General features: G+C 42.0%; 1 pseudogene across 1 annotated transcript; it reads left to right on the top strand.

The window, feature by feature from the left end:
* The first annotated feature begins 284 nt into the window (after positions 1-284).
* Positions 285-9,991, top strand: LOC100383839 (uncharacterized; annotated as a pseudogene). Its single transcript, NR_169038.1, has 4 exons — positions 285-820; positions 921-1,033; positions 8,882-9,007; positions 9,256-9,991. The product of NR_169038.1 is annotated as an uncharacterized protein (transcript).
* Positions 9,992-14,831: the final 4,840 nt, after the last annotated feature.

The raw sequence follows: 14,831 nt of genomic DNA, 5'->3' as shown, positions 1-14,831 counted from the left end.
CATGCTTTTTCAGCGATTTTGAATTTTAGTGAGAATTGTACACAAGAAATCGGCGAAGCATCATGGCTCCTGACGAAGCAGGGGCTGCGACCAGCGCGCTGGGCGTTGCTAGGAGGCGGCTGCTGTCTGGAGGCAGCAGCAGAGCTCATGATCGTCGAGACTTTTGATACTAGATTGGTAGGAGCTGTGTTTCCTATGCTGACAATATGTTTCTGTTGCAACGCACGGGCACCTATCTAGTATTCTATTAGGAGGAGATGGAGGAGGGGGCGAGTGCGTGTCCTCGAATACTGGATGGGGGAGGCGTGGGGACGCTGTCCAAAACGGCGATCCGCTGGGGCGGAAGGAGCTTGGCCGGTGCGTGGTGGAGTCGCTCAGGCAGGGCAGGGCAGGGCATGCGGTCTCGTCCATGGCATCTAGGCTCGCCGCCGCCGAAATGGAAGGTGACCTCGTTTCCATGGCGTTGCCTCTACATTAGTGAGGGTCGGTGGAAGGCAGGCTTGGGTTCGTGAATCGTGATCCAGGCGCAGCCTTACCTCTTGGCCGCCCCCATGCATGCCCCAGGATCTGGACTTGTGGAGGCGCTCTGTCTCAAGGTCTCACACACTACCCTACCCTGTTCAACCACTTCCAGCGTGAGCTCCGACTGGTGAGCGGGATGTGGTGCTGGACTGCTGGAGTTTACACAAGAGGAATTGAATGCCACTGCAATGACGATTCCGAGCATCCCAAGCCTGTCGAGTACCCCGTGAGCAATGGGTAGGCTCAGCACGAGCAATGCGACACCATTTGATCTTGGATGTGATCAGCAGCTCCACAGGTGGGGGGACAATTTTGGTTACTTCATTTTCTTTATGTTCAAATTTTATCCTCAGTTACTTTGATAGATTGAACGAGAATTTTTTTTCTGCTGTCCCAAGTTGCCACTTTTTTAGGGTTGGGAGGCCTGCATTTGGTTCTCTATTCAGGGTTGAAGGTGGGGCATAAGCTGCTCCAACCTCCAACTACTCTGTCTCCTGGAGACGTGGTTTGGGTGAGGGCGCCACTTCTTGAAGGCAAGGCTTTGCTTATAATCTTGAGGAAGATGGCTACAACATAACTGTGGCTCTAGAATCACGCCATGGTGATGCTACCTTCTCTAGGCTATTTGGAGAAAAGTGTGCGAATTGACCAAATTTAAGATTCGCTGATTCTCTTTCATATAAGGTATTGAAATTCTGTCACGGAACTAAAGTGTATCTGCTCTTATCAGTCAGTGTTTAAGATCGTTTTGAAACTTGCCAGTGATATGATAATAATCTTATGTAAATGTTTGTAGTATACTATATCATGGAGGTGGCGGCGTCCTGGGCGCCGGCGAGGATAGGGGCGGGCGGGGGAAGCCGCGTCGCTAGTTTCCTGGAGGAGGGGTAGGCGTAGCCTGAGGGAGGCCAATCGCTGGCCATGGAGTGGGCGACAACGGCTGGTGAGAGGAGAGAGAGAAAGAGAGGAAACCTAAACCTAGCTAGATACTATGATAGTGGGCCTAAAACCCTATCCCTAACCAGGGTTGGAAGATATATTTACAATAGGAGCAGTTGGGTCTAAGCCCATTACACAAATACAACCCATTACGATACTCATTACATAGATTACATAGAGGCTCTAACTGTTGAGAACAACGTTACCACGGATCACCAGATCCGCTCCCTTCCCTCCCGTCAGCAGTAGAGGCGCGAGAAGCTGTAGAGAACCCGTCTCCCTTCCCAGAAGTACGGCAGAGTAACACACGAGACACATGATATAGGGTTGGACCTCTGGTCTCTTTCTTTTCTCTGTATTATGAGGGGTGTACAGGTTCCTTATATAGAGATGTGAGACCCCTCAGGGACAAAGCAGGTATTTGCCCACATAACCCTAACTAGGGTTACTTAACACTCCCCCTTGAGCGAATACCGCGACCAACACATGCCTCGTTAAAACTCCGAAAAACCCAGTGGGAAAATGTGGGGAAAGAGTGTATGGTGATACAAATTGCATTTGCACTTTGTTGCCTCGTTAAAAACCTCATGTGAGAAACTTCAAGAAAACTCACAAAGGGAAAAAAGAGTACAACAGTTGTCATCAGGACAGATTTCGATCCTCTGGGATCTAGATTCTATCGAATCTTCTACAAGGGCTAACTTTAGAAATATGCTCCCCCTGATCCTTGCAAAACCGTATCAATAAGGCAAAACATCTTCTAGAAGTATATGCACATAAAGATTTAGAAAACGGATTGCATATCCTTGCAAGGACTATTTCAGGAATTTTACCTCTACTCACTTCTAGGATATACGAGGTAAGTGCACGTATCAATATAAATAAGCCACTTTGACTGATGGTGTTTGATCGACTGGATCTATATATTTGATAAAAAGTTCTATAAAGGTTCACATATTGATCATCAAGCTCACGCCTTCAGGGCATAGAATATGACATTTATTGTCTCACGGTTGTGATCAATATAAGCATTCGCTCCCCCTGACGATGACATCTGTCAAAGTCGTTATCCCTCATTACTCAAGCATATTCTTCAAGATATATGTCTCATTGTTCATCTGGAATAACGAGAATGGATGAGGTTGGGGTGCTATCATTTTCTATCTTACACCACAATTTATACATAATTGTGCAAAGCAAATAACATGTCCTTCAATAGGACTTAGGGGATAATATAGTTGCAATAGTACATATTCTAAATATGACACATCGCTCCAGGCGTTCATCCATCGCAACATCTATGATGGTGTAACAAAAGTCCATCAAAGATCGTAATCCATCAGAGATTTTTCATCGATCAGATACATCGTTATAGTCTGTCATTCTGGCGCAATGGGGATATTTTGCCAGTAACACCTAAACCTTATAGGTTTCTGCCATCGTGGCTTTAGAGGATACCGCAATTCCACATCTAGTGGAAATTACCATGAGTAAAACTCATGGAATGCACATGTGCTTATTCGGTGAACTTCAAGTCCTTTGGTACCTCATCTTATTCCTTTTCGGGTATGTATGGGTCTTTATCCCTTTATAGGGGTTATCAAACTTTAGTGTTCAACACAGACTTTGTTTCTTCTGGAAAGATTCCATCTGGAAACTATAATCTCAACTAGGAGATATTCTCCCTACACAGGAGAGTGATCATTCATCAGGAATATATTATTCGATATGAGATTTATATGTTGCATATTTATAAATCAAAGATATGAATCCTCATAGGATCTCATGATGGATCTTCAGAATCTTATTAACTGCATATTTTAATTCATGCCATTTGCCAGATATTTTACATAGCGGAACAGTGTTTATTCAACACATATGTGGGATGGGTCTCTCACAAGACCACTTGAACCATCGCATTCACCACACATTATTTCAATAGTGCTCATAAATGTCCGAACTTCAAGCTCGCGACTTTCATTTTGCGATTCTTGGTTCAGCCTCGATTGCATTTATCAATGACCCGATAAGAGAGCTTAAAGCACTCATGCCTAGGACTTTGTTTTGGATCCATTTGCAATCTAGAGAGGCAATATAGGTGTCGACATATTTGTCTCCCACATTTAATAATGATCTCCGTTATTTCCCAAAACGAAAGATTCATTGTTCCGTATTCCCAGCACAATGATATTGCGCGCATTGCTAGGAATTTCATCATCAAGATGAACCTCTTCGTGAGGCAAATCACCATCAGGGTGAATTAATCGGAGGAGAGTTATCACAGACCATGTGAATCTGCAATCAGAACATATGCTTTGACTAAGGTTGATGGATCATATTCGCAGGCGTCCCCGAGAATAGATCAAATGCCGATAAGTCAAATATGGATATGATATTAATCCCGGGTATATCCACATCATATCTACATCAGGTAGAAGCATTCAGACCAATATGGTTACTCCTTAATGATTTCTGGCAAACTCCATATACACAGGAGTACACACCGAACGACAGGTTCAGTTTGCCTTATGTGCGTTTAATAGAATATTGAGGCATTACACTATATGGGCATTCCTCCCCCTAATGCCGAGATGTTCTAAAAGCATACAGATAAAATCCCCAACCACAATCATCCAGTTGTGGGCAATGTATGCTATTGTGGTGATTTATTTGGGAAATCTTACGCACATTACAGATAGGGTTTTATGCAGTGAGCTTTGGACTTAGATTAATGTAGTGGCATAAATACTACATATTTTGTCCTTCAACATGAAGGGTTAGTCTCAACATCCAGCGAGACACGCAACAACAAGTTGCTTCATGGTTACAATTCTGCAAACTTATTGTTATTACTACCAAATGCATAGTCAATCATTAAGATTTAGACTGATATGTGCAACACTATTTTATCCATAAGGGTCCTTCAGGGGCTCATGCATACCATTTGTTTGGAGCCATTAGTTGACTTCAGATCGACAAGTAAAATGACCATCAGGGTCTAATGCTCACAAAGACATTCACTGGTTGCATTTTGCTTTTAAGCACATAGGAAAAATGTGTGTGTTTATATTGGTAGTGAAGTGCACGGCATCAGGCCAATGCTGCCAAGCAAAGATTTTTATATGCAGAGATGTATAGTCCAGCTCGTTTTTATCACTGCCCATGGTTTACCCAATTACTCATACTGCTCTGAAATTGGGTATCGATTTATGCAACATTTTTATGTATAATAATTTTGAGAGAGAACTTATAACAATAGTTAATTATTTGTGGTGTTGCCAGCAAGGCAAACATTTCTCCTCATATTATATAGCAAATTGTTCTATATAGCATTATTTCGATCTCTTCATTGTTCAGCAAAAAGAGAAGCTTTGGAATAGAACAGACAAGACCAAGAATTCATTTTATCTGGGAAAATCACCATATAACTATCTTTTGATGAAGAAATTGATGATAACTGCTTGGCAAGAACGAAACAATACTGGTATCCGCCTAGGATCCATCTTCAACAACAGATATTACTGCTCTCATCCGAAGAAATCATCAGGAGTAGAGAGGATACAACAGGTCTCTACAAGATCTTCATATTTCTATCACAAATTATCATCACTAGTAGTCTAGAGGTCTAGACATATGACTTTTCTGGCTCCGAGGACCAAGGACATGTTAATGTCTAATTTAGCTTCAAGCTCTGTTGTGATGTGGGATTTCATAGTTATTTGTCTACTCTTCTCACTTCTGATAGATCGGAGGTAGATAATGGTAAGCATGCCAAAGAGTGGAATTCAATGTAGTTCGGCTACATAAACCCCATGTATGTGTCCATTCAGAATCGACCTTTACCATTTAGCTTACAGTGTATACCAAACTTGTCAAAGGACTATCCCGAGTCAATTCAGTGACTATAAGTATTTACAATTCCGAGAGATGTATGCGACACAAGCATAGAGGTCCTAGATAGGACGATGCAACACAAACATCGTGAAAAAATTCTCAGAATTACCTTTCGATGTACTCGCAACATCGTGTTGCTAGCGGTTACATGTCCTTTTATCTCATAGTTTGCTTTATGTCATCCAGCGACAAAGAGAACAATGTGCTAACATCTGGTTGAGCAATGTATGACTGAGATTTCTGATCTTAAATCATTTGGTAAGTTCTTTTTGCTTACTAATATAATCCCAATTTGTGATATCTTCTATGCCAAAAAGGCTTTCATGCATTATATTATATATCTTCGGGTTACTTCGGGTAAAACTTTATGCATGAGGAGAGAGTTGAGAATTAACTTATCCATGTTCTGTTGTATTTCAATTTAACTTCCCAGATTTCCAAGCACTATAGAGCTTGATATAGTTGTTAAGGCCACTTGGCAATATATATAAATATATGATACCACACAACACAATCAAACAAAATATAGAGCGAAAAAAATTGTTTAAGAAGGTTGCGCGACAAAGTAACCTTAGGGGCTCAGATAACCCACCACATTCTACGCGAGTACAAGCTCCAGCGTAACTGGTGTCAATGCGTGTGCGGCCATCAGGGCTACGACAACACAGTAAGCCCTCGTAACAAGCGCAACAGGCGCATATATGGCTTGATAGTCGGGGTACACGAAATGTCCACACAACGTGCGCAACAGGCGCATTTGTGTCTCGATGATCACGATAGACGAATAGTGCCAACAGGGCATGCAAAAAATATGCGACTCCACGATGGCGGTTTGACTCAACGGGAGCTGTCCGATTAAACAGAGTGCTACATAGCAATCACAATGACGCAGCCAAGTTCGTACGACACAAATATTGCGTCGTGTTGCCAGGGCGCAGCCAATGGCAAAACTCAGCCGTTTAATAATTTAGCCTGATCGGCATGTTCGGGTACCCACGATAAAATTTAATCGCTCGGCGTGAGTTCAAAAGCTCAACGCAGCACAAATATTTAGAGCGATTTGAGTATACACAATATAACCTTCACATGCATTTTAATAATTTTCTGCTAATTATTTACTACGGGAAATAATTATTAATGCAGAAAAAATGAACACCATAATTAATATATGAACATAACACATCAGGTGTAAAAGACATTTCTCCATATTTAAGCATGCATTTTCTACCAATTATTTACTACGGGAAATAATTAATCAAAGTAGAAATTGCAACATAAACATGCTTCATTCTATTTATTATTTGCAGCATAAAATAAATAGAATAAATCATATGGAGGATGCATATAAATTAAAATTCGTCTGATTTAATTCAACGAGAATTAATAGGAAAAATGGTATGCCTTTTTTTTCTAGCCGTATGCACTCATGCGCCATCACGTGTGGAAGACGACCACCAACTACCAGATCCATATTTTTAGCAGCTTGTTTGACTGGGCATTTTTTAACCGCACAACTATGCTTTTTAGCTACATTTTTTCTAATAAATGAATAAGTGACTAAATAAATAATGTACACATGCATGGGTCCATGCACATGCGCGTTTTTTATCTCAACCATGCAGCCCTTGCACGAACTCGTCATCGCAGGCCAGCATGCAGTGTGATCCGTTATCTACGGACTACAGTTGCTGGACGCGGTCAACAACGAGAGTCTGTTGAGATCTGTAGGAACTGGGTAATGCAGTCTCCTGTGATGGTGGTCGACACAACGCCAAATTTTCTAGATGAACAGTTACCACGAGCATTAGATCCAATCTACTAACAAAAAAAATCATACCGTTCGATTGTGTATACGGGGAATCGAAGCCTGTCGCGTAGGACAGTTCGGCTAGGCCGAGGGACCTGCCGACTTGACGGTGAGTTGATGCAGATCTGATCCCGCAGCAACGTCGAGGTAGAGCGTGCTGATAACGTGTTGAGAACAACGTTACCACGGATCACCAGATCCGCTCCCTTCCCTCCCGTCAGCAGTAGAGGCGCGAGAAGCTGTAGAGAACCCATCTCCCTTCCCAGAAGTACGGCAGAGTAACACACGAGACACATGATATAGGGTTGGGCCTCTGGCCTCTTTCTTTTCTCTGTATTATGAGGGGTGTACAGGTTCCTTATATAGAGATGTGAGACCCCTCAGGGGCAAAGCAGGTATTTGCCCACATAACCCTAACTAGGGTTACTTAACACTAACAATCGCCTCTACAACTTTGTCCTATATGGTTTCTGTAGGCCACTTTAAATTTAGTGGTCCGTTGAGCTTTAAGAAAGTAGGTTGTTAGCTTGATCTGCTATGTTTCTAGTAATATCTGTTAAAAGCATCCAATTTTTACGCTGAAGATTGAACAAACGCTGCATATTAGTTTCATTTATGCTCATCCTCAATATTCTTGATAGGCATCTTTAAGTTTTTAATCATGAGTTTCATGAGCTAATCTACCTTCATGATATCCTAGAAAAGGTGCCCTTTGAGTTTTGTGTGGTCAGTATGTTTGAGCTTGGGAGGTTTGCCAAATATTCTGAATTTTGAGATTATGCATTAACAATGATACAGCTAAATTACTCCTCAAAAGTAATTTAAAAATGTTATAATTTTCTAAGCTGCGTAAATATATCAGGATAAAAATTCGTGTCAAAGTTATATCTTGGGCGTATAGCTGTCCAGAACAACACTTTCATGTTACTGTATGTAGTTATTTGTACCCTGACAATGTATTCACAGATATGTAAACAGTTTGTTTGTTTTACTTTTTAGTTAAAGTTGTTTGGCTACTATGCACTCCCTCTAGGTTCAAATTATAAGTCGTTTAGGTCAATGACATGGTCTCCAAAATATAATATTGGTCAGTGTTTTTTAAATACAAATTAATTCTTAATTCTTAATACATTTATACTTTTGTAAAAGTACTTTTTAAAACAAATTAGTACATATGACTATTAGGTTTCAAAACTAAATAACAAAACGGTTATTTGTAGTCAAATTTTACAAGTTTGACTGAAACCTTGTCTAAAACGACTTATAATTTAGATCTGAAGGGAGTATGTCATTGAGGATAGAGTCTAAGTGTTGAAGATTACAAGATCCTTTACTCAAACGTCTTTATGAATCCAGAATCCTGTCAGTTTTACTCTACTTGGATTATTTAGCTCATGTTGTTATAAATTTATTCAGATAGGCATGGGCATGTAGTTGAGCTTAATCTCTGCTGAATTTCCAAGAAAATTTGTTATACATCACATTTGTATATTGGAGATAATTGTTTGCATGAAAAAAATATTATGTATGAAAGAAACAGTTGGATCGAAACTGTCTCTGAACAAACCCAAAGTCTCTTCATTCTTGTTCTCTTATTTATTTGAAGCCCGCGTGTTTTTCTTGAGGATTTTTTTAATCACGACTGCACTTTATGTTGCTAGCTGGCCTGAATCCTTGAACAAATACAGACATGTCAATCGGATCTTTCGTTGATTTCAGGCTACTTGGATAACACGGTGCCCGCTGCTCTTACTTGGATGCCAATGAGCCCTAAGCATTGGTAGCAAGGAGCACTTAGATCCTGCTGGGGCATGCTCATTTTACAACGAAGGAGAAGCACAGCAAGTTCGTAATCTTGTGCACTGGTATATATGCACCATTTACTTCTCTACTTGAACGCTGCACTATGTTGTATCCTGCTTTTCTTTGCATATTCCTTTAATGTTCTATTCCAAATTCAGTCCTGTTGGCTATACATTAGGATTATCAGTTACTACTAGTTAGCCTTGATCAGCAGAACCTACTTATCCCTGGGGGTTTTTTTTATGCTTGGATTATTGAGCTAACAGGCGCCTCAAAAATCATGACTGCAGGAGTATCTCCAACCGCGATTGCTGTTCAGTCACCCTACATTGCTCAAGTGCAATTATTAGACTATCTCCAGCAGATTTCCTATCTCACTTCTATTTTAAACTCCACTCTGCAAATAGTGTCGTCTCAGTATAAAATAGTGTTTTGCACGCCCATATAGATGGTCTTAAGAGAGAAGCACCTTCCTTGGATGGGGTTTCTGGGCTCGGCTTCAGTTAACATTGATTCAAACACCTGAACGCTTGGTTAACACAAGGAATTGGAAGCTGGGAAATCATATGTTGCGTTTTATTATCATTTTTTTTAACTCTGATACACACAGGACGGCATGAGGATGAATATTCAGGAAGAGGAAAACTTCAATTTCCTGGGCATCACTGACCTATTTCTTGCCTAGCACGGGCACGGTGCTCCTATTCCTGTAAATCCAGTACTGTCGACAAGGATAGGATACCCAGTGCAGATGACAGACAGTTCACAATTGAGTTCTAGGCTTCACATTTGTGCTTGTGCTTGCTTGGAGCAACATATTGCAGCATCAAACATTTCCAAGATATCTCTGAACAACCCGATCTTCCAACTCCCGTCTCTCCCCTGTCATGAGCGTGGAGTTTTGTGTTGTTAATATCATGCTCATGTAATCTATCTTGGATTCTTGGGAGATCACGGAGGAATCCAGTTCCCCCACATAACTGAACTTTACTTATACTGTCCTTGCTTATGCTACTGCAACTTCCCAATATTGCTGCTCTATTATATGATTGATTCACACGATTGGAGCTCGACCAACAGAATTGAAGTGATCAAACATGATCCCGTATGCTGGTCGTGCCCTTACCTCTGTATTCAACAGTATTTATCTTGTATTTTTTGTGGGGGCAAAAGGCTTAGGTAGTACTCTCTTCATTCCAATCAAATTTTTTTTAAGTCAAAGCATCCAAGTTAGATTAAAATTATATAATTTTTTTACAAAAGCTTATGACACCGAATAGTTATACTATAACAACATAATTAATAAAGAATCTAGCAATACCTATCTGATAACATAATTACAATTATTTTATTATGTAAAGGTTTAGCGGTGATGTCTGTGCACCAGATCAAATCTAGGACGAAATTGGCAACAGTTCAATCGAGGCCAAAATGGTTTACGATTGCTGGCGATGGTGGATGTCTTTGCTTTCGTTTGGAACTTTGGTGGATCGATGAACCTTGAAAAATGAGATGAACGGATGACTGTCGGTCGATGGGTCCTGAGTGACGCACAAGACAAGTACAACGCTTATGGTCATAGATGTTTCGTATGCTTTATGACCATAGATGTCTTTGCGTAGGCAGAACACGCTTATGATCATAGAAGTTTCGTACTATGCTTTATTACCGCCCCTCCCTATAGATGGCCAATAAGCACGAGGCCCGTGAGGCACGACCTGGTTCTATGCGGGTCCGGGCCGGCCCGACACGAACAAGCGGGCCGAATTCAGACAGAAAACTAGGTACGATGGGCTAGCCCGGACCGGTCCGTTTAGGCCCGCTGCGGGTTGAGCTCAAACAGAAAATTGAGCCCGCATGCTTAGACGGTCCGGCCCGGTTTTCTAACCGTACCTGACGGACTGGGCCCAAAACAAGCCGGGCTTCACCGGACCCGGGCCGGGCGGCCCGTTTGACCATCTCTACCCTGGGCACAGGTCGTCACTAGCTCTGATTCCTAACTCGTACGTCTAATGAATGTATGAGTAGGAGGGAGCAGCACTAGTTTGTCTTGTCGACCCTAAAATAATCTAACGTTTAGAGCATTGGTTTCGAGCTAGTGGCTCTAAATCCGGTGGAGTACCGGTCAGGAAGGATTGGAAAGAGAGCTCAAGATTGTACCCCGGCCGAAAACAAAGGCACACCTCACATTCGTTCTTCATCCATAGACCATAGAATCCGGATTCTTCCTTCCAATTCATCCTCGAGGCTTTCCTAAGAAAAGAAAAAAAAACTTGAGATATGGGCATTATCGGCGAGACTGACTGACCGGCTCTATCACTCACTCACTCACTCACTCACATCGCAGTTCTCCAACAATATCTCCCCCCGATCCGGGGCTCCACGACTATACACGGGATGGCAATTGGCAACCGGCCGGTGGAGGCAGCTCGGATTATTATTTGCATGAGAGACGCAGGTTATTGTGAACAAGGCATGCGGGGTTGAAGATTTTTTTTTCTCAGACCTCGCAAACGTGCGGTGGCCATGGAGTGCAGGTGAACCGGCCCGGCCCGATCGCCCCTCCACCAACCGGTCTCACAGATATTGCCGCGCGCATATCGCCGTCGCCGCCGTTGCTGTCTCATCATCAACTGCGCGATGCCGTCTGGCGTCCAGAAGATTGTTGTACCGCGGCCACGGGTTATTAACCGAGAGCGAGACCTTCTGCATCTGCATCTGTGCGCGCGCGCGTAAGTAAATGGCAGCACTGAGTTGCGTCTTCTCGGATCGAGTGGAGTGGAAGCAACAAGCAAGTGTTATCCGTTTGCTAAAAATCTGACGGGATGGAGATGGCGACTGGAGGCGACGGCGACGGGGACACCCGGCCGTGCTCGTGCTCTCCACCCGTCGCGTCGCGTCGCGTCCCCGCTGCAATTGCAACCACACCACCCCCCTCCTGTGAGAGAGAGAGAGAGAGAGAGAGAGAGAGAGAGAGCCTTCACTTGTGGTCCTCCGGTTTCTTTCCACTGTGTGCGCTGCGCTGCATTATTTATCTGTGTGTGGGAGAGGCGCCAGTTGTTTGCGACAGACAGATACTCCGTTGCGTACCATCAGAGATGATGTGGGCTGCTGCTTCTTGGATTGCTGCCCGTCTGTTCATCCTGGGAGATTGGGAATCTTATCTCTACCATATATATATATCGGCGGTGTCGCTTGCACGCCTTCATCGGCTACGATTGTTTACGAACAACGAATCCGAGCTGAATAACCTGATGATGCTACCAACTTAGACGACAGGTGCTCCTACTCCTACTCGTGATCGTGAATCACTCACTACACTACACTACACGCAGGTTTATAACGGATCGGATCCTTTTTCCGCGAAAATACCTTTTTGATCACTGTGCACAGTTGAACTCTCTGTACTCGTATCCGTCGAAGCGTTTGCAGAGAGGTTGGCGAGGCAGTGCAGGCAAGAGTGCAGCGTCAAGGCGGGGAATCAATAGTTGAAGTAGCAGTCTTGTGCTTATCTGGTCGACAGAATCAGAGAAGGTAGGGCCATGGAGGGGAACGCGAGGAGGACGATGGCCACAGAACAGGGAGGGTGGCGTTGAGTGGTGGCCGCGTGGCGGGAGGAGGATGATAATATTCGACCGCAGGAAGCCGGATATAATGGCCAGTTTGGGAGGTATATTTTTCCAAAGATTTTTTATTTTTCCAAGAGAAATTAGTTTATTTTCTTTTAGAAAATTACAAATTTTATGGAAAAATGGGTTCTCAAACTAGCTCTAAATATATTTTTTAACCCGTGGATCAACCCGTATTTGATCCGAAGTCGGACCGGTATAAATTAGGATATTATCTCACACGTGTGGGATATCTGTTGGATAATCAAAATTGACCAATAATTTTTTTGTCTAGACTATATTATACAGCAAAGAACAAAACCTAACTCCATGAACCTCATGTATAATGCTCCCAATTCTCCTCCATTGACCGGCCTTTCTAGTCTTGTTGGTTTCTTGCAATGTGCCTTAAGCCCCATTCCAAATATCATAGGTCGCACCACCGTAGGCGGCTAGCACTATTCAAGCTCCAATCAATAATAATTCTTTTATTAAATTTTTAATTGTGTATAACGGTGGAAAGAAATTTGATTAATTATGTTATTCAATCGTTAAAAAATGATTGTGTATGTCATATCCGATAGATATTCGAAACCCGTCCGAAACCAGATGGCCACGGGCATAGAAATAATTTCCTACCCGCGGATATGATCACGGATGGATATTAGTTGCAACCACGGATATAGTTATGGGTAGATATTTGCAATATCCAATTTAAATGTGACCCGTTGACATCCCTTTCCACTAGCAAATTAGGTGTATCCATATTCGGTACTGTTGTGGACTTGTTCTCAAATGCTATGAATTAAGAACAAGGCTACACAAAAATAGGTTAATGGTTAATGTCCTTCGTCCTTCGAAGCATTATTTCCTCAAGGATATAATGATCTTCGGACGAAGGTTACCAATGATATACCTTCATCATCACAGCTTATATATATATATATATATATATATATATATATATATATATATATATATTAATGAAAGACGAAGCATATGAAACATGAGAAATAACATAAATAATCATACGACATTGGTAATGTATCTCTATTACACTATGGATGAATGAGAACAATATTGAATTATATTTATACCTTCGGCTTGACAGAAGGTAAAAAGTCCAAGCGTGACGCACAAACGAATACAAGTCAGCGTGAATAGTAGGGGGTACTATTCATCTATTTATAGGCACGGGGCGCAGCCTGTGTAAATTTACATTCATGCGCTTCATATTTACTATTGACTTATGGACAACCTAATGGGGACTAGATAGTCTTTTCCTCTTTATGTCGGTTTCTTTTTCCGCCATTGCGTCGAAGCTCCCTTGCGCGTAGCTTCGGAGCAACATCAGTCTTCGTCTCGACCACGCTTTTCACATCGTATATGGTTTTAACCCGAATCCGAAGGTACCTGTTCACGTGTTACACTTGGAAAACATTGTTAAATTATGTTTTTGAGGACCTTCGGAAGACGAAGACCTCCAACAGGTACAAAAATGACAACCTAAATATAATCGATTTAAAAATTAAATATATTTGTTTTTGACAAATGATAGCCTAAATATAATTCATTTTAACTTGTTGCACTAGAAGATGACACGAATAAGGGTGTGTTTAGGAGTGCCCTAGTTTCTTGCTTCAGTGTAAAGCTGTAGTTTACAATTTAAATTTAAATAGTTTTAAAAAATATTTTAAATATAAATAATAAATAAAATAACTTATATCAAAATGTATTTTAAAGGTTTACAACTTCAACTTCACGATTTTCTTAAGATCTTAATAACCTCCTTCACCAACTTCTGATATCCGACCTAATGAAGCCGGATATGGATACATTTTTGACCTGTGGGTCAGCCGCATATCCGACCCAAAATTGGGTGGGCATGTATTAGGACATTACCTCTCACCCTTAGGTTATCCATTAGATATCCGAAATCGGACCATAGTTTATTTTTAGCCTAACACATATTATTACACAATAAAGAGAAAACCCTAACTCCCTAAACCCCAAGCACTCCCAATTCCACACCGTTGATCACTCTTTCTAGCCTTGATGACTTCCTGCGCTGTGTGTCGTGTCCCCTTTTAAGTCCCATAGACCGTAGCACCGTTGGCGTCTGGTCGACGGCTACAGTGCCCCTGGCCGCAGCCTGCACCTTGCAGGTCATCCCCTCTAATGCTTGTAGTCGCCACTTCTTGCTTGCACCTCAATCCTACTGTAGTCGCCCTTCCAACTACCACTCACTCTTCAGTCCA

The sequence above is a fragment of the Zea mays genome, chromosome 4 (assembly GCF_902167145.1).
Source record: "Zea mays cultivar B73 chromosome 4, Zm-B73-REFERENCE-NAM-5.0, whole genome shotgun sequence".
In the NCBI taxonomy this organism is placed as follows: Eukaryota; Viridiplantae; Streptophyta; class Magnoliopsida; order Poales; family Poaceae; genus Zea; species Zea mays.
Note: the sequence above shows the minus strand (reverse complement) of the source record. Positions and strands in the feature narration are given on the sequence as shown.